The sequence below is a fragment of the Panthera uncia genome, chromosome D1 (genome assembly GCF_023721935.1).
Source record: "Panthera uncia isolate 11264 chromosome D1, Puncia_PCG_1.0, whole genome shotgun sequence".
Taxonomy (NCBI): Eukaryota; Metazoa; Chordata; class Mammalia; order Carnivora; family Felidae; genus Panthera; species Panthera uncia.
Window position 1 is genome coordinate 103,150,932 of NC_064808.1, and position 20,663 is coordinate 103,171,594.

The 20,663-nt window shown below is 44.9% G+C and overlaps 2 pseudogenes; both read right to left on the reverse strand.

Moving 5' to 3' along the window:
* Window positions 1–13,515, reverse strand: part of LOC125929772 (mitochondrial inner membrane protease subunit 1-like) — a 20,152-nt pseudogene extending 6,637 nt beyond the window's left edge.
* Window positions 13,516–16,595: 3,080 nt separating this feature from the next.
* Window positions 16,596–18,424, reverse strand: LOC125928808 (elongation factor 1-alpha 1-like; annotated as a pseudogene).
* Window positions 18,425–20,663: the final 2,239 nt, after the last annotated feature.

A 20,663-nucleotide genomic window follows, 5' to 3' on the forward strand; every position in this document is an offset into this window, starting at 1 on the left:
TCAATTCTGCCCGAAACTCCATGAGCACTTTAAATTTGCAGACTCAAGTCTTTCTTCAAACCAGGGGAAATATCTTCTATTATTTCCTTAATTAATGCATTCCTGCATCTGTTGCCTTTCCCTCCCTCGGAACTCCTATTATTCACGTTAGGTCGCTGCATCTGTCCCCTGAGCCCTTTTAGAAAACTTCTCATAATGATTTCCATGTCTCTGTGTTTTTACTTTCTGTGTGAAGATATCCTTTGCTCGATCATACATGCCCAGATTCAATCCCCAACAGAGAATAACAGCTCCTTCAATTCAGCACTGGAATATGTAAAGTTAAAAAAAAGGGGGGGGGAGAAAACCCTCTTTGAGCATCCTAGAGTCTTTTTTCCTCAAATTGAGATTGAATTTCTGTGAGCACTATTGTTACTATTATTTTTTAAAACCTCGTTGAAAAATGAAAGCTGCTTCTTCTGCAGCCGTCCTTGTTCACAAGGAGATGCCAGTTTGGGGGCACTTTGCTTGTTTTTCCCTCTCTGGTACTACTGTCATTGTTTCCCTACGCGGGTTCTGTTCCCTCTTGGGGTATGAGCTGAGCAGCTGAGGGGGGGGGCTCGCAAAGGATGGTGAAGCCAGGCGGGCCAGCAGTCTGCTCCTCTGAACTGGGGACACACCGCCTGGCAAGCAGTGAGTCCTTGCTCATGGAGGTTCTCGCGGACAATTCTCCAAGCAGTGATCTGGGTCGGTCCCTTCCATCTAGTGGATCTTTAATCCTTTGGGACTTTTTCATGATCTTCTGTGGGATCCAGTAAATACAGTAACCTGCACACATTTTTGAAGGTGACCAAGAGCTATTTTTAAAAAAAAATTTTTAAATGTTTATTTATTTTTGAGAGGAGGGGTGGAGAGAGAGGGAGGAGGGGGGAGAATGTGAAGCACAATCCAGGCTCTGAGCTGCCAGCACAGAGTCGGACACGGGACTTGAACTCACGAAACGTGGGATCATGACCTGAACTGAAGTCGGATGCTTAGCTGACTGAGCCACCCAGGGGCCCTTGAAGGTGACCAAGTATCATTAAAATAGAGCAGGGCAGGGAGTTTGTATGCATGTGTTGGGACTATGCACGGGATACCACTGCAGTTTAAATAGGAACGGTCAGAGTGGGCTTCATTAGGAAGGTGACGTTTGAGCACAACACGAGTGTTGGGACGTGAGGATATCCGAGACAAGAACATCCTTGGCGGAGGAAATAGCCAGTGCAAAGGCACGGAGGTGAGAGGAAGCCTGGAGTCTTTGAGAAGCAGCAAGCAGCTGTGTGGCTGGAAGGCAGTGGAGTCAATATGGAGGAGAACGTTAAGAGATGAGGTTAGAGAGGTAACGGACGGCCTGATCAGTTAAGAGGTTACTGCGAATAATCCAGACAAGAGGCAGTGGTGGCTGGCTCTAGGCTGGCAGCAGTGAGGAGTGGGGTAAATTGTCCAATTGGAGATACTTTCTGAAGGCAAAGCCACAAGGATATCCTGACCGATGTGAGGGACAGTGTGAGATCAAGAAAGGGATTAAGGGTTTTATTTACTTAAGCAACACTGATGTAGCATTTACATAATGTGCAGGTACTGTTCCAAGCATCTGACAAATACTAACTCATTTGGTCCTCATATCATCTTTACAGGGCATTTTTAAGATTAGGAGACTAAAACCCAGAGAAGCTAAGAGAGTTGTCCAAGGTCACACGGCCATTGTCATATATAGGATCCGAACCTAGGCAAGCTGGCTCTGAAGTCTGTCATATTAACTATCATATTCTGCCCTCCCTCTGTGGGAGGATTCGCCAGGTATTGAGAATGTCTACTCCAATTAAATAAGGCTTACTTGGGATTAGGGAACTAGACATTAGTGAAATAATCACAGGCTGGGTATCTGGACCCAGTGAGCCAGTGACTTAGGCCAGAGTTACATCACTCATCTGACTTCCACAGACCCTCACTTGGTCTGGTAGACCACAGTGGCATTTTGGGGTTTCAGGAATGAGTGCCAACTCAGAGCCAGTCTTCAGTAATCCCAGAAAGGTCTGGGTATTTCCACGCCCACAGTGCACAGTCACCCTGGTACATGATCACATTCCTTTTGGGGGAGACTGGGAGGAAGATTTATGGTACTTGTGGCACCAGGTCCCTCCTCAAAGGGACCTATGACATTTTATTAGGGTCCTTCTACCTATGGGAAAAGAAGAAAAAACTCTGACTTTAAGGAAATTACAGTTAATGCTGAGATTTTGGGCTTTAACAAGTGGAAGGATGGGTGGTACTGACTGAGGTGGGGAAGATTTTGGGGTGATCCAAATCTGAGGGTGGCCGGAAGATCAGGAATTCAGTGTGGGCCATATTCATTTTTGAGATCTTTTGAGACATCCAAGTGGAGTTTCTGAGTAGACGGCTGGATGGATGAGCTAAGGGTTCCAGGGGAAGGTCCAGCATGGAGGTATAAATCTGCCAGTCATCAACAAAGAGATGATATTTAAAGCCACGAGATCCTGGGGGGAGAATAGGGAGAAACAGGCGAGGGTCTAAGAACCAAGCGCTGGACAGGGGGAAGAGGATACACCTGTAAAGGAGGCAGCTGGTGTGCCTGGCTGTGAATGCCAAGCGAAGAAAGCATTTCCAAGAAGTCGAACACGATCAAAAGCATCGAATGTTGCTGGTACGTCAAGGGGATAGGGGCTGTGCGTTGACTCAGTACTGTGGCCATCACCAGTGACCTTGCAAAAGCAGTCTGGGGGGAGTGGTAGTGGCCGAAGTGCGGTGATGTTTGAGTGCGGCGACAGAGAATTGGAGGAGGATATAGTGAATAGCCAAATCTTTCCAGAAGTTCTTGCTGCAAAAGGAGACCAGAAAAATGGAGAGTAGGGGAGGGGGGCAGTCCAGTCCAGAGAGGACATTTTTATAAGGCGATAAAGATAAACCTATTTGTATACACGCTGGAAGCAGCCCAGAGGGAAGATAAGGAAAAGGGATGATGCCAGAGAAGGGAACATTCCCGGAATGATGCACGAGTAGGCAAAGCCGGTTTCATTACAAACGTAATCAAACCCTAAACTAAACCACCGAGATTCACTTGAATTCATCACCCTTTTGCTTTTCTGCTGCTTTCACGCTTTGCGGGTCATCCTTTGCCAGATCTGTGTATGAGCGACGTGTCCTCGTGAACCACTGTGCAGGGGCACCTCCACGGAGAGTCTGATGCTCACGGCGCTGTGGACCCGCTTTGTAGGGGGCTTCACAGGGTGGACCCTGAGAGACAGCGAGAGGTGGCTAGGAGGGGCAATCACTGAATCCCAGACCTAGGGAACGTGTGGTTGGTTCTGTTTCTCACGGCACATTGGCAGGTGCGGCCCACCTTCGTACACAATCCTCTTGCCCCCTGGTACCACATGATGTCTCCTGAGGAGAGGCCACAGTTTCTGTCCTCCATGTAAAGCACTTCTGGGCAGCCCTCAGCTGGCAGTTTCCTGTCCTCTGTGCTCAGTCGCCCCTCGGTACTCTCGATGTTTATTGGTTTTCCAATTCTTCCATCGGATTATCTGTTCATTTGTTTTAACAAAGTCTTATCTTGTTAACGACTGTTTACTCCTCTAGGTATTACATTGAGAAACCAACACCTTGTCGGATAGCTTTTAGCGTAAGAAAACTGAGGAAAAAGTGGGAAGCTTTACACACTAATAATTAGAGGGTTTAATCCTTTTTCCTGTTTTCTTCCCAAAGAACACATATTTTTCTTTTCTTTTTTTTTCACTATCAACTGAAGTGTAACGTGCGGGTAGATTCCCAGAGGACGTAAAGGTGAACTGCCCCAGTCATGGCCTGAGAGGCCTCCCAAGGCAGTGTGGGGAGCCTAACGAAAGAGAAAGGGTATTAGACTCTGAAGAATCATCCACCACCGGCTTCTGTCTGCTGTTATTCTGATGACTCAATCCCCTTATGAAGCTAATTTTTAATCGAGCAGCTTCTAAATTCGAACCACGGTGCATTTTGTGCCTTGTGCCAAACTGTGCTGTTGGAGACAAGACCCCTGCCCCTGACCAAGGGTCACTAGAGGGAATCGAGGACACGGGACACGATGGAGTCCAAGCCTGCTGTCTGCCCGCTACGTACCCCTACTGGCCCTACGTGTTGAGACGTCAGGCTCCGCTCCTGGGTGACGTCTTGTTGAGGGAGGCTTCACGCCCTCTTTGCCTCCTTCCCTGCAGTGCCCACCAGTGTGTGCCCCACAGAGGCAGGCAAGAGGTATTCGCCAAATGAATGAATCCATTAAGCAAATGATAAACCAGGTAACCTGCTCATCAGTTTCTGCTGGAAAGTAGTTTGCAGTTGAGAAGACAGAAGGCAATGTATCTTGTGTTCAGTTTCACTGTAAATGAACTCCATCCATCACTCCACCCTAACACCAACACTTTCATTAGAATGACCGGTTTTTATTTGTTTAGTGTTTTGGGGGCCTCTTTTTTTTTTTTTTTCTATGACTCTCTATTTGAGTCAGGTTGCAAAGTGGTGAGATCTAGCTTAGTATATCTATCTGTGTCACAAGAAGCTTTTAGCAGAGATTATAATGTTACTCTCCTCTCCACCAGGCTCCAATTTATGTGGATGTGGACTGTCGTCCCTCACTCCAAAGCCTTCCTGACCCCTGCCCCTCTGCCTGGGAGGCCCCCCCTCCCCCTGCCCACCTGACATGCTTCTGAGCAGGTCGAGGCTGAGGCGAGTAGTTGCTGGAACCAGAAGTTTGGGTTCAACCACTGGTTTTGATTCTACCTGCCTCTTGTATGACATTAGATAAGATTCTTAACTTCTTGGATTTCAGTGATTTCTTTTGCATAAATGTCAGCGTAGCTGGTCTCGATGGACTGTCGTGAGGCTTTAGCGAGATAATACACAAACACAGCACAGGCACGGGCCCTTAGCTAGTGCTCAGTGACAGCACTGTTATCATTAGCCCCGCTAGGGCCATCCCCACCACCATCAGCAGGATCATCACCAGCACCACCACCATCAAACTTTCACCATCTGCTCCTATATGATCCACTCCGTGCAGCTTCCCTAGACTTCCCACCACCCAGTATCACGGTATACACCCAGAACTCATCATATTACACTGTTCCTTTTCATGTTGGCTCTCTCCAGGGCTGAGCCACTTAATGGCAGTAACTTATTAATCATCAGCGTCTTACTAATTAATTAACTAATTAATTAATGGCAGTGTCTTATTAATCATCAGGTCTCTGGTATCTAGTATCTCACTCCGGACCTGCTACCTAAGATTGGCTCATTAGATGTACTTTGAAAAAATACAGGAGTAAAATCAACTTTTGATTGGGCATAAAGTTTGTATCTCAAAAAGTAACATGAAAACGATAGAACCCGCGTCTGGGAGACTGAATGCGAATACCGTGAGATTAAATGTGGAGATTCAGTAGGATTATGTCTTTTGGAAGTTCTACATGCAGTCTGGTAAATTGGTACTGCTTTTTAAAAATGTTATTTTTGAGAAACAGAGAGAGCACGAGTGGAGTGGGGGGGGGAGAGAGAGAGAGAGAGAGAGAGAGAGAGAGAGAGAGAGAGAGAATCTCAAGCAGGCTCCATGCTGTCAGGGCAGAGCCCAACATGGGGCTCAAACTCCTGAACCACAAGATCATGAGCTGAGCTGAAATCAAGTGTCAGACACTCAGACCGACGGAGCCACCCAGGTGCCCCTAAATTGGGACTCTTTTAAATGTCAATATACAAAGTAAATGTATGCTCATTGATAGCACTAGGAGTATTATTTTATTATTTTAAGCATTTACAAATATGTTGGCTGTGTTTTTGTTTTTTTGACATATTGTTGGATACGTCTTCATTTTTTTTTTTGAGATGGCTTTTTGATGAAGAATGCAATCCCTGATCAAAATATTGTCTGTCTGAGACATCGCAAGTGATTTAAACTTACTTTGTTTTATTATGAGCACTATATATAAAAATTAAAGCACTAATTTTTTTTTGAGAAAAATCGAGTCTGCCTGACTTCCATTATATTCAGAGTTATTATTCCGTAGTGCCCAGATCTGCAAAACTTGGGGACAAGAAGATGAACATGGGAAATGCCATTATGGATCTCTGTGTCCTGCGACTCTCCCAGCTCCCTCACAACAACCTCTTCATTGGCTTCTTACCTCTGAAAAGCTCAAAGCTTCTACTGGAAGTTGGAAGCAGAGGTCAGGAGGACAATCTCCCAGCTACCGTCTCAGTAATTGCTGTTGCTTTCCTGGGAATTGTAAGGGTCCTGAAAAATTGGAAATATCAAAGTAGTTAGAAGGTTTGACGCTCTTTCTTGCATTCATTACGGAAACCCAGATTTCTGGGGTTCCTGGGCTCCAGTTTGCTTGGATAGCATTTCAAAATGAAACAGAGGTCCTTGTGGGCTTTGGAGGCCCAAGCACAAGCGATTTGGGAGGCCATAGCTAGCAGAAAGAACGTGAGCTTTGGGGTTGAGTAGATCTGGAGACTCAACCTCAGGAGTATCAATACATTAGTATATTAGTGTTCTGTTAGTGTATTCATCTTTCCAAGCCTTCATCTCCTGGCTTTGTATGTGGGTAATTATAATAGCTACTTGAAGACCAGGTTCCAGTGCTGAATAAACAGAATAATATCCATTAAGCATCTAGCATAGTTCATGGCCCACTGTTCACTTTCAGTATAAAAGGAAGAGGCTGGGGGAGGGGAGAAAGAATGATGGAACGGGGAATCTACAGAGTACACACCAACCAAATGCAACATACGGAGCGAATTTGGGGCCTCGTTTGAACTATTGTGAAATATTTTGGGAAGTTTGAATGCTGAGTGGGCACTTAATGATCTTGAGGAATAATTACTTTTTAATAATGCTGTTGCTGTGTTAAAAAATGAGTTCCTAGCTCCTAGAAAGACATGCTGAAATATTTCTGAATTACACAAAAAAGTTGCTTGCAATTATTTACTTGCTAAAAAAGTTATAAGGTATACACTGCTCTTTTAAAAAGCCAAGCCTGAATACATAGATACATAGAAAATTTGACAAGCAAATGAAACATTACCATACATGTGAACTGGAATAACATTAAATGCCAGGCAAGGTTCAGGGACATCTGCCTGTTCCTATTCTCGTTGGCTTTACTAATCAGGTCAGCAACAGAATAACACTGAGCCATGATATTTCACTACATGTATTTTTGATGTTTTCTATATAACATCAGTGCTTCTTTTCTGACATTATCACGTAAATGCAAGCAACTTTTAGATATTGTAAATAATTCACATTGAAAATACAGTCACTACGATTCCTCTTTTATGCCTCCAGATTTATTTAAGACCATCCTGAGAATGCAAAGTAAGCTGTCAACAAACAAACATCCCAAAACTTCTTGTCTGTGCGCATGAAGAGATGCTCAACATCACTTGTCATCAGGGAAACGCAAATCAAAACTACAATAAGAGATCAGCTCACACCTGCCAGAAGGGGTAAACTAAAAAACACAAGAAACAAACAAGCGTCGGTGAGGATGTGGGGGAAAAGGAACCCTCGTGCATTGCTGGTGGGAATGCAAACCGGTGAAGCCACGTGGAAAACAGTATGGAGGTTCCTCAAAAAGTTAAAAATAGAACTACCCTATGGTCCAGTAATCACACTACTGGATATTTGTCCCCAAAATACAAAAACACTAATTCAAAGGGATACATGCACCCCTATGTTTACAGCAGCATTATTTACCATGGCCAAGATATGGAAGCAGCCCAAGTGTCCACTAACTGATGAATGGATAAAGAAGATGTGGTGTATATACAATGGAATATTACTTAGCCATAAAAAAGATTGCCATCTTGCCATTTGCGGGGACATGGATGGAGCTAGAGAATATAATGCTAAGCGAAATAAGTCAGTCAGAGAAAGACAAATACCATACGATTTCACTCATACATGGAATTTAAGACACAAAACAAATGAGCAAAGGAGAAAGAGAGAGAGAGAGAGGCAAACCAAGAAACAGACTCTTAACTGTAGAGAACACACTGATGGTTACCCGAGGGGAGGTGTGTGTGGGGGTTGAGATGGGTGAACTAGGTGAAGGGGACTAAGGAGGGCACTTGGGATGAGCACGGGGTGTTTTATGGAAGTGTTCAATCATTAAATTGTACACCTGAAACTAATCAACACTGTATTTTAACTCTACTGGAATTAGAGAAAAAAAGAATGACTCTAGAGTCTCAGCCTAAGCAACGGAACAAGTGACTGGTGGTGCCATGTAATTACACGGATAAGACTTTTGGGGAGACTAGATCTGGAGAATCATCAGCCCATTAGATTAGACAGTACTTTTTAAAAGTTTTTTTAATGTTTATTTATTTCTGAGGGAGACAGAGAAAGAGAGAGAGACAGCACAAGCGAGAGAGGGGGATGGAGAGAGGGGGACACAGAATCCGAAGCAGGCTCCAGGCTCTGAGCTGTCAGCACAGAGCCCGACGCGGGGCTCGAACTCACAAATGGCTAGATCAAGACCTCTGAAGTCGGAGGCCAAACTGACTGAGCCACCCAGGCACCCCTAGATTAGATAGTACTGAAGCCACGGGGAAGAGCTCAGAAGACGGCAAAAGGTCCGAGGACACGTACCCAGGGCACCCCAATGTGTGGTGTGCCCAGTAATGTCACCATCACAGCCCAGCATCCTCCGGACCCTCTGGGCCCCTTATCTAAAGCCCCCCTCTTCCTGGCCCGGTTCACAGCAAAAGGCTCTCCTTGTTTTCCCCAGTCAGCCCTGAATCTGCCTTTATCTCAACCGCAGCTGCTTTCACAAACTGTCTTCTTTACTTTCTTGCACGTGGCCTCACCTGCTTCCTTTATCCTTTTAGTTTGCATTAGTCTTGCTGCCCCACCGAAACTGCTGCCTCCTGGAAAGCAGGGACTATGTCTGAGAAGTCCCTGTATCATCTTCAAACTCCGACAGAGAACTATTCAGTGCTCAGAAGTCCGTGTGGCTTGACAGGCTGAGGCTGCTTGGGAAACGCCCCGTGAGTTCACGCTGGCCCTGCTGTCCGGTGACCCCACGTCTCCCGGCACATTCCCTCCACGGTGGTGCCACCGGGTGGGAATAAACCATTGCCTCCCGTGTCAGAGATTTAATAAGTGCCAGATAATCTCCCAGCCAGGGAGGAGGGCAAACTGAAAAGTACAAGGAAGAGAACTCACTTTCTTGGTAAACAAACGGACACAAGGCAATACAACACAAGCAAAACCTGAACTGCGTTGGAAGGGGAAAGGCCCCCAGCTCCCACTCGGGGGGCCTGAGCGCACGGTCTGTTTGCTGAATGAGGCAAGCCAGTTTGAACATTAAAGAGAGTTGCTCCCTATTGCATTTTGTCTCTCGTTCCCCATATTTAACCCACCACACGGTCTCTTTTCACTCCACACACAAACACAACCAATTCCATCTGCTTCCTTCCATCTCCACTGGTGACCCTAGTCCACCTGAATGTCTCCCACAAGGTCTACTCCAAGAGCTTTCTGACTTCTCTCTGCTTTATTCCTGTCCACGTTCGACAAAGCAGCCAGGCATCACTTAAAAATATACACCTGACCATATCATTTGCCCGCCTAAAACCAGGCAGTGACTTATATGTGTGACTTCCTATGGCCTTGAAGATAAAATTCAAACACATTGTCCCAGGTCTGGGTCACATGCCCTTTGAATTCTAGTCAACCTAACCTTACCCCTCATCTCCTTGCTGCCACTCCCTGGGCACACTGGCCTTCTTTCCACTTCTTGAGCTGGCTAAGCCTCTCCAACTTAAAGATTTTGCATCCCCTGTTCTCTTTTCATGGAAGGTCCTACCTCCAATCATATGACCTCTGAATGACCTCTGCCCTTGTCATTCAGATTGGGCACAGAGAGGTCTTTCATAGCCACGCAATTTAAAGTAGCCCTCTGACACTCCCTATCAGCCAGTTTTCATATTTGCAGGGCTGGACATTATCTTCCATTTTTCTTGTTTATCTGTTTACTTCTCTGGTTATTGTCTATATGTCTCTGCTAGAATGCTCTGTGAGAGCAGACATCTTGTCTCTTTGGGTCGTTGCTGTATTCTTAGAGCTTAGGACAGTATCTGGCACTTAAAAGATAACTCTAAAAATGTTTGAATACATGAATACAATGTCTCCAGGGCCCAAGTGTTCTAATTCAATCTCTAAACAACTGCCAGAGTGAACTCTCTAAATTATCTATCGCACCAAGCCACTCCTTGCTGAAAACACGCTAGAGCTTATACATGGCCAAGAAAATATAATCCAAACTGCTTAGCATAGGCCTCAAGACCCTCCGTGAGTCAGTCTCTGTGTGTCTCTCCTGTCTCGTTTCTCACAGAGTCCCCGCGCCCCCCCCCCATGCCTAATGGCCTGCAAGATGCCTAATGACTAGCATGTCCAAGATGCCATGCTGTTTCATGCCTCTGGGTCTTTGATCCAGTTTTTCATCATGTTTCAATCATCCTTTCTCTCCATTATTTTTCCCACTCTGATGCCCTCATTGACTTATTTTTTAAAGATACATCTCAAATCAGGAAGCTGTTCTGATCCCCCCCATCATCCCAAACTTCGACCTTTTCTTTATGACTTATACTTGCCTCCATTATAGCTGCTCTAACTCGTTTTACTGCCCCCGTTTGCTCTCACATCTCTCTGTCTCCACTTGAACTATAAACTCCAGGAGGGCAGGCATACTATCGTATGTCATATAATGTTATATATCATCTTATCCCCAGATGTGACTCATGGTTGCCACTCACACAAGTGTTGGTTGACTGATGCAGTGAATGTATAGATCAATTTATTTTGTCATAAAAATGCAAGGAACTTGAGAATGCCTGACATCACGTGCATTGGGGTTGACAGGTGCTGCTTATTCGACTGTGTTTACTGTGGCTTGGGCCCCACTTCATAAGTCAGATTCATGTAGATGAATGTTTTCAAGCGCTTAAGAAAAATGGGCTCTGGGAGAACGCAGTCAATTTATCACCTAAAACCAATTCTTAGATCTTCACAGGGGAAATGAATGGGCCTGACAAGAATCTGAAATACTTAAGGAAAAGTTGATTAAAGAAGGCCTCATGAATGATTAATTACAAAATTTAATATCTGTGGGAGAGAGTTTTACTGACATTTAAATAAATGCCAACAAAACAAGCTGCAATTAAGCATTTGCCGCAGCACATAAAGCATCATCAAGGTATTCGTTCTGAATCACAATTATATAAATAAAGTATGTGCAACTCTGAAATAAAAACATTCATGTTAGTTGTGATTCATTGACTGAAGCTTTGCAGTTTGAATGCATTCATTTTTAGCATGATAATTGCAAACCCTGCTGTTCAGAGGTGAGTTAACATGCCCCCTTTCCCTGGTTCTTCCGTCTACTGCTTTCTCGCTTCCAGTTATCTCAGCTTTGGCTGACACCTTTTCATAAAGTCTATAGTCAACTTTAAAAAAAATTTTTTTTAAATTTACATCCAAGTTAGTTAGCATAGAGTGCAACAATGATTTCAGGAGTAGATTCCTTAATGCCCCTTACCCATTTAGCCCATCCCCCCGCCACAACCCCTCCAGTGACCCTCTGTTCTATTTGAGTCTTTTATGTTTTGTCCCCATCCCTGTTTTTTTTTTTTTTTATTATTTTTGCTTCCCTTCCCTTATGTTCATCTGTTTTGTATCTTAAATTCCTCATATGAGTGAAATCATATGATATAGTAATCTTCTGATGAACCTACCCAATGGCCCCAGCTTACTTGAGTCTTTGGGGTATGTAATTCATCGATGCAATGAATATTTATTTTTCATCCACTATGCATTAGTATGAGGCACGGCTTTGGTGAAAAAAGGAAAGCAAAAACTAAACCAAACCAAGAACAAAAACAAACAAACAAAAAGACCAGACTTGTTTCCTGACCCCAAATATCCTATTATCCAGCAGGAAAATAGATATGAAATAAACATTTAATTAAGTTGTGAGCAGTGCTATCAAAGAGAAGCACATGATGTTCTGAGAAACAGTAACAGGGAACCCAACTGAAGTTGGAGATCCAGGCAGCCTCCCTGAGGAGGAGACCAGCTGGAGGAGAAGGGAGAAGAAAGTCCAAAGGGAGAGAGAAAAATCGTGACTTGGAAGGTATGTCTGATCAGGTCGACACAAAGATTATGGGTCCTGTTTGGCAGATAGTCTTCCTCCCCGCCCCGGCCCCACAGCAGCAGAGGAAGAAGATCGTCAGATGTCACAAAGTCACCAAACATTCATGGCGATAAACATGAAATGAAGAGAAAGCATTTGTGGAGCCATATTTTAGGGAAGATAAGAGAGAGACTAGCTTACAAAACTTTCCTCATTTTGAGGGGGTTCCGAAAAGAAGAGAGAACCAAATTACTTGAGCAGACACAGAAGGAATGTATACTTTACTATGTAGATATTCCAACAGAAGACAAGTTGGCTCCTTGTCAAGGCACCGATTCTACCACATTCTGCCCAGCACACCACAGACTATGTGGGAAGACGGTTTTCTCTCTGACGTGGAGCGGATGTTCCCTTAATCCTTGCTGGCCCGTACGTGCAGGGTGCATCCACGCTTTCAGTTATGGGAAAGATGAAATCATTGGCTGAAAAATGTTTTATGTGTCCAGGATCACCAACAATACGTATAAAAGAGAAACTGATAGTTTTCGCAGAAATGAAACTTCCTTTGTGTGGTTAGCACATGTGATTAAAACAAGAACTGCACAGCATGCCCCCCACCCTGTTTGGGCTGTTCTAGATCTTAGGGACTTTCATTCCTTATACAGAAATAGGGAAAAGGTCTTTTTCTTTCTCCCTCTTTAAAAATTAAAAAAAACATTTTTTTTTTCTAAGACAGTCATTCTCATTCTTGTCTGCACACCAGAATTACTTGGGGCACTCTGAAAACTCCAGGTGCCTTGGGACGCCTGCGGGAGCCCTTTATTCCATGGGGCTGGGTTGGGTTTACAGATCTGTAGTTTAAACATCTTTTCCAAGTGATTCTGACGTGCTGCCATCAGGTTTGAGACTCGCTTTAGTGTCTATGGCCCTACCACCCTGAACGCGCCCGATCTCGTCTGATCTCAGAAGCTAAGCAGGGTCGGGCCTGGTTAGTACTTGGGTGGGAGAATCGCTTTAGTAAGTCTTTATTCACCACCTGTCTTTTTCTTTTCCTTTAAAAATAATCTCCTTTCTGAAAATCAAAGGAACAATGAAAAAAATAACTCAGACAATCCTGTACCTTAAAATTATAGGAGGGGCTTGGAAACTTTCACGAGAACATTGTGCTGCCCTCATCTGCCTGCAGTGCAGGTGGTGGAAAGTAGCCGGACCGTCGGCCCCGGTAGGCAGTCTGGCTTTGGCTAAAGGACTCAGCAGGGTTTTCCAGACATTCTCACCTGGTCACAACTTCTACCCGACTCCACATGTCGACAACCCAGTCCTGTATCTAGTCTTCTCTCCTTTTGACGGACCACATGTTCCAGGCAGGACACGTGAAAATGGGACCCCCGGGACCATACTAGCCTCCCCCATTGGCCATCACTTCTTCTCGGTTGGCTCCCAGTTTCCTCTGGCAGATGCCAAGATAGATACGCAAGCCTTTATCTGAAACCCTTGGGGCCAGATGTGTTTTGGAATTCAGAATGTCTCAGACTTTGGACAGGTATGTTCCACGCTCTATATTTCATGTGCCCTCCCTCAGTGAGGCTGTAGGAGCACCGTGAAATCAAGCATTTTCATGTTTGTGCAGGAAACACATAACCACTCCCGTGAAGCAAGCTGCATAAAGATTCCAAGCAGCCTCACACATGCACAGGTCGGGTTTCGCCTCTAAAGGACATTGCTAGACACTTGATGAATAGAACCTTCTTGACTTCAGAGCTCTTCGGATTTTGAGGCCGTGGATAAAGAACGGAAGACCTGGGGCAGCAGCATTATTTCAAATGGGTGCAAAACTATCTTTTCACTGAGTTTGCTAGTTTTTCTCATCGTTTGTGGCAGACACCTACTCATTGAGGTTGCATGGATTTCCGCTGTCAGGTGAATTCTGAGTGTTAATTCTTCCCACTTGGTCAGAAGTGGAAAGCCCAGATAATGCTACATTTTTGGGGGTGGGAGGGGTGTAAAACTAAAATAGCTTAAACAGACAGTTAGAAGCTGTTACCATTGAACCCTGATGACTCAAGTTCAGAATGTAACTCCCCGACTTAAACCTCAGGTGGGCCACATTCTGCCTGTGGTCATCCCAGTAGTTGTCTCTTCTTCGACCTCCAGGTATCTTTCCCCCTCATGTGGTAAGTTAGATTTTCTTAGTTGTACTGGCCAAATCTCTGTTGTATTGGCCTTCTTCGTATCTGTCAGGACAGGAGGTTCCTGGTGGGGCTGGGGGGGGAGGGGACGTGAACATACTGCAGAGACTGAACTGTTACCCATCGTGTATGTGGTCTCTGTTTTCACAAGGTGGCAAGGCCCAAGAGAAATGTGAGTTATGTGCACTCACATTATATTGCACTCACATTCCTATTATATTGGCTCCTCTTTGAAAGCAAATTTTCTTCCTTGTACTCCTCAGAACCCGTGGTATCGTTGGTGGGCGGCTAAAAAAAAAAAATCCTATTGCTTTCTTAAGAGTTGAGAATAGAATTCCCTTTGGGAATAAATGGTCTTCAATAAAGAAAACACCTTGAAAGCATTTGGCTATGGAAAAAAAAAAAGTCTACAGTAGGATTCAGAAGTCTGGGCAGAACAAAGAGAGGGTAGAATCAGTTTGCATTTAAAAAATAGTTGTTGTTGGTGGTGGTGGGAGGGGATGGAAAGGAGAGAGAAAGGCTGAGCATCACGGGAAATCAGCCAGAAGCCTTTATAGAACAGGGTGACCATTATTCATTCAGTTCTAACTGCTTGGAGGTCAGCAATGCAAAACCATCTCTTTCTTAATTTCTCTGAACTGTCTATAAAATCTGCTACACAAAATCTGTTGTTTATGTGTAAAAGTAAGGAAAGTGGTTCAAGAACTCAAGTGGCGAGAAAGAAAATGTTGCGAGATGCCAAGGGGAGAACAAAAAGTCAGAGGAATCAAGGGGTGGTCCTGAGAACACAAGACCCTAGGAATATACAGAAATGGCACCGGGCTTTCGATGTGAGGTGTGTTGGAGACCATAAGTAGTCTCATCTAGATTTTAAGAGATGGGATGACCCAGGATGTCATCTAGATTAAGGAGTAAATGCTCGACAAAGGTTACAGAAGACATTAAAAATGATCAACGCCAGGGGCACCTGGGTGGCTCAGTCAGTTAAGTGTCCAACTTAGCCCGGGTCATGATCTCGTGGTTTGTGAGTTTGAGCCCTACGTTGGGCTCTGTGGTGAGAGTTCAGAGCCGGGAGCCTGCTTAGGATTCTGTGTCTCCCTCTCTTTCTCTGCCCCTCCCCTGCTCGTGCTCTCTCTCTCTCTCAAAAATAAATAAACATTAAAAAAAATGATCAACACTAGACTTAGGAGAAGTTACAGTCACGTGCATGATAGAGTCCTAGAGAGGGAATTAGAAGTTCTGGGCTTGAATTCTCTCTCTCTCTCTCTTTTTTTCCCCCCAGCTTCCAGTACCTTCCCCCTCCACCCACTCTGCTCCAAATCTAGGTACAACAAACTCTAGCAGGACAGTCTTCAAAACTATTTAACTTTCACACTTGGAGTTCTTTGGACTATTTCAAAATTTGTTAATGTGAGAACACACATCCCAATAAGTGGGAAACTAACATTTGAGATGATACCAACAGATTCACTCGATATTGATGTAGCTACAATTTTATATGCAACACGTGGACTTTAGTGTCGCAGGATTGGGCCTTCTTTTAACAAGCTTATTGATAAACAATGATAATCTTTGCTTATCTGCCCTAACCTATGAAGGCTTGTCACCAACAGACCCTCACCCATACCTTTTCACCATGTCCTTAAAAAACAGATGATTCGAGGCACCTGACTGACTCAATCTGTTGAGCATCTGACTTTAACTCAGGTCATGATCTCCCGGTTTGTTGAGTTCCAATCCCACTGTTCCAATCCCACCTCTCTCTGTCCCCCACCCCACTCATGCAGTCTCTTGCAAAAATAAATAAACCTTAAGAAAAAAGAGGTTTAAGAAAACCTAGATGATTGTTCCTTTCAAACAATGTATTAAAAACCCACAAATTCCTACCCAAAAGAAAATGTTAATCTAGAATTATCAAATTTTGAAATTTCAGCAGATGAACAGCAGAAATAGACTGTGGGCAACTCTTACCTAGGTCTTTTACTTAAGTAGTACTGTGGGGATTTATAGCGTTGACCAAAAGAAGATCGTTTACTCATTAAACTTTGCTTTAATGGGTCTCAGAATTCTGCGGCAGATTTTTGGTGAAGTTGTTTCCATTAAAAAGTACGGATTTTTAAAAGCTAATAAGTTAAAACTGCCACACACGCGCGCACACACACACACACACACACACACACACACCAAATGGTCTACAAAACATTTCCCTTACCTTCTCCAGGTTTTATGATGCACTATCATTAATCGTTTCTTTATTATTAAACTTAAGCGACCAGTTCTGAGACATTCTTCCACCGCCGATTATGACTGGGGTGGCAGGTATCAGGGATAGTATCCATTTAGCCTTCTGAGCTCTCAGACCCGGTGACCTCTCCAGCTCCAGCCGCCTTCCAGTCCACTGCTTTGCTGACACCCATAGCCACCATCTGTGTCACATTACGAACAGCAAAACGACCCAGAGGACAGTCAGAGGAGCTCTCAACACACGTGGGCTGCCCAGGAACCATATCAACGACAGCAGCACCACCAGATTTCAAGAACTCGGGGCCATCTTCCAGCTTCTCCCCAGAATGACAATTAATCTTCTCTTTCAGCTCCATGAACCTGCGAGCAACATGAGCTTCTGTGAAAATCAGGCTAGGTGCGTAGCCAGCACTGATTTGGCCTGGAAGGTTCAGGATAATCACCTGAGCTGTGAAGCCAGCTGCTTCCACCGGTGGGTCATTTTCACTGTCATCAGCTGCAGCACAACCAATGTCTCTGACAGACATATGCTTGACGTGAAAGCCCGCTTTGTCCCCAGGAAGATCTTCGTTCAAAGAGCGTTTCAACAGAATTTACTTTAGTTGTCATGTTGACTAGAACAGAGGGGGCCATTAGGCTGGGTTCGAGAACACGGGTCTCTACAGGGACGGTGCCAATACCATGAATTTCGTAGACGTCCTGGAGGGGCAGATGCAAAGGCTCGCCAGGTGGGCAAGTTGGTGGCAGGATGCAATCTAGAGCTCCGAGGAGGGTGGCTTCGCTGGCATTGCCGTCTTTAGGGTGACTCTCCATCGCTGAACCAAAGCGTGTTTGCGCTGCGCCCCAGCAGGCTGTTGCCATTCCAAACAGAAATCGACACAAATGCTTCTGCGTTGGGCTGGTAGCCAGTTTTCTTAATGCAGGTGCTGACTTGCTTAATGACTTCCTCCTACTTCTCCTGGCTGCAGGGTGGTGCAGTGGAATCCACTTTGTTACCAGCAACAATTAGTTCTTTCACACTGAGTCTCGTGAGCCAGAGGGCATGCTCAAGGGTCGGCCCATTCTTGGAGACGCCAGCCTCAAGTTCGGCAACGCCAGCAGCAACAGTCAGGAAGTGCGGTCAGTGGGAGATGTGCCTGTAATCGTGTTTCTGATTAAAGTCTGTGTCCCAGGGCATCAGTGACGGTCACATACTACTTGCTGGTCTGGAATTTTACAGGGATATATCAATGGTGGTGCCCTGTTCACGTCCGGCTTTCTTTTATCCAGATGTTGGCATACTTGAGGGAGCCCTTTCCCACCTCAGGAGGCTCCTTCTCAAGTTTTTCTGTGGATCTTCTGTCGCGATCCCACCACATTTGTAGATCAGGTGATGGTGGACCCACCCCAATCCACATGTCCAGTGACAATGATATTAATAGGAACCTTTTCCTTTCCCATTTTAGCTTAGATTGAGGGGTAATTTCCATGATATCTGAGTTCTGGTGGCAAATCCATTGTGAAAAAGTGGGTTTGAATTCTGTGGCATAAAATAATCATGTAAATTTGGGAAGACACATTAACTACTCTGAGCTGTAGTTTTCTCATCTGTCCAGAGACAGAAGAAACTAATTATTGGTTCTGTCACCTGTAAAATGGATCAGTCGGTAAATGAGATGCTCTAGGAAGGAGCACAGAATTTGGAAACAGATACCCACATAAGATGTACCTGTGTTGGGATGCCTGAGCTGCTCGGTCGGTTAAGCGTCTGACTCTTGGTTTCGGCTCAGGTCATGATCTCATGGTTTGTGGCTTTGAATTCCACACCGGGCTCTGTGCCGACAGTGTGGAGACTGCTTGGGATTCTGTCTCCCTCTCTCTCTGCCCCTCCTGTGTGCACTCTCTCTCTCTCAAAATAAATAAATAAACTTAAAAAAAAAAATAAAATAGGGGCTCCTGGGTGGCTCAGTCAGTTGAGCATCCGACTTAGGCTCAGGTCATGATCTCGCTGTCCATGAGTTCGAGCCCTGTGTCGGGCTCTGTGCTGACAGCTCAGAGCCTGGAGCCTGTTTCAGATTCTGTGTCCCCCTCTCTCTCTGCCCCTCCCCCACTCATGTTCTGTCTTTCTCTCTGTCAAAAATAAATAAACATTAAAACAAAGTTTAAATAAATAAATAAAATATAAATTACTTAAAAAAATACACCTGTGTTTGAACCTTGCTTCTGCCAGTCACTGTCTGTATAATATTCAGTTAGCTACTTAAATTCCTAAGCCTTAGTTTCTTCATCTAAGAACAGTCCTAACAATACCTATGCCTCAGATGGCTTTGAGAGGATTAAATATTTTAGTCTAGGTAGAGATGCTTGAGAAATATTTGACCTGTTGCTCTCGGATTTAAATCCTATTTCTTCGCTTAATTTCCCTCTCCATGATCTTGTAAGAAAGAAATTTCTGGTTCTGCTTTATAGGGCAGTCCAATGCCACACCAACTGACCTCTGTTTTGCAGAACAATAAATAACATGAAGTAACATTCATCCAACTTTGCATTTTATCACTTATATGGAATTTAATAGCAATAGTCAAATCCATATACTCCTCTGGTTACTGACTGTAATGTGCTACGTATTAACTAAGAAAGCTCTGTTTAGGGAATGGTATCCAGAGAGGTGATACAGTTTGCCTACAGATTGTTTCATTATACAGTTTCTATATCTGATACAGAGATAATGCTTTCTCAACATCAATTCTAAATTCCAGGGCACTTTATTTTAATAATTCTGGAGAATGCAGTAGTAGTGGAACGCTTGCTCACAATTTTTTTTTTTTTACCTTGGAGTAACTGGGGGCCACAGCAGTCAGCTCCTTCGCTCCTCACTCCACTAAGCCAGAGGCAGGTCCACTTAGATTTATAGGAAAAGGCAATCCACAAAGGAAGAAGGTATGAAAGCCTCACTTCTCCTATGAAAATGGGAAGTCCTAGTCTTTGCCTGGATCATCCTCCAACATTAAAAATTTTTTTTTTAATGTTTATTTATTTTTGAGAGAGAGAGAGACAGAGCGAGAGCAGGGGAGGGGCAGAGAGAGAGAGAGAGAGGGAGACACAGAATCCGAAGCAGGCTCCTGGCTCTGAGCTGTCAGTACAGAACCCGATGTGGGGCTCGAACCCATGAACTGTGAGATCATGACTTGAGCTGAAGTCAGACACTCAACCAGCTGAGCCACCCAGGTGCCCCAGGTTCCACCATCTCTCATTAAATAGCTAGCCATCATCAGGATGCCTTGAGCAGGATTTCATCTCCTTAAGTACTGTTTCCACTGTCCCACTGAGGAACATCAAGAGTGAAAGGACAGGTCTATCTGCCCCCTTTCTGTGCATATTTCTTGGGTCCCTGGGCCTTGTGGTTCAGTGTAGTTTGACGAGAACCCCAAAGCCATATCAATTCAACTTCTTGCACACGTATTCAGTCCGTGGAATCTGTATCTCTCGGTTGACCCCCTTCGTGTGGATCTGGGAATCATTAGCTCATGTGGTTGTTAAAGTTTTCGCTGTGGCTGGGAATCTTGGGGGGGCGTGAGAGGACAGCCGAGGCTACAAGAAAAGTAGCACTAATATTTAAAGGAAGAGGAAAGGGGCTCATGGAGAGCGCTGAGAGACAAAGGTCAGGGAAGCCGGAGAAGAACCAGAAGGGGGTGGTGGCACCTTGGCCGAGGGGGGAAAGAAGCTCCTGTGTCTCAGGAGGGCTCGGGGGTGGTGGGGGGGCTGAAACACAGGCTCTGGGTGTGACGCTGACCAGCACTGACGGTCCAGGAGTCCTCAGCTGTAGGAGGATGACACGTTCACCTCGGGGTGGAGGAGGGAGAGGCGGAGACGGGCTGAGTGGTCTAGGGAGGAGAGTGTGCAGAGATGGTGATGTGGGAGAATAATGAGGAGAGGAAAGAAGCTATTGAAGAAGCAGATTCACATGGTGATGACATTTCAGACGAAGTGATACTCTGATAGGAAGTGGGCAGCCAAAAGCTTGGCTGACACAACTGAGACT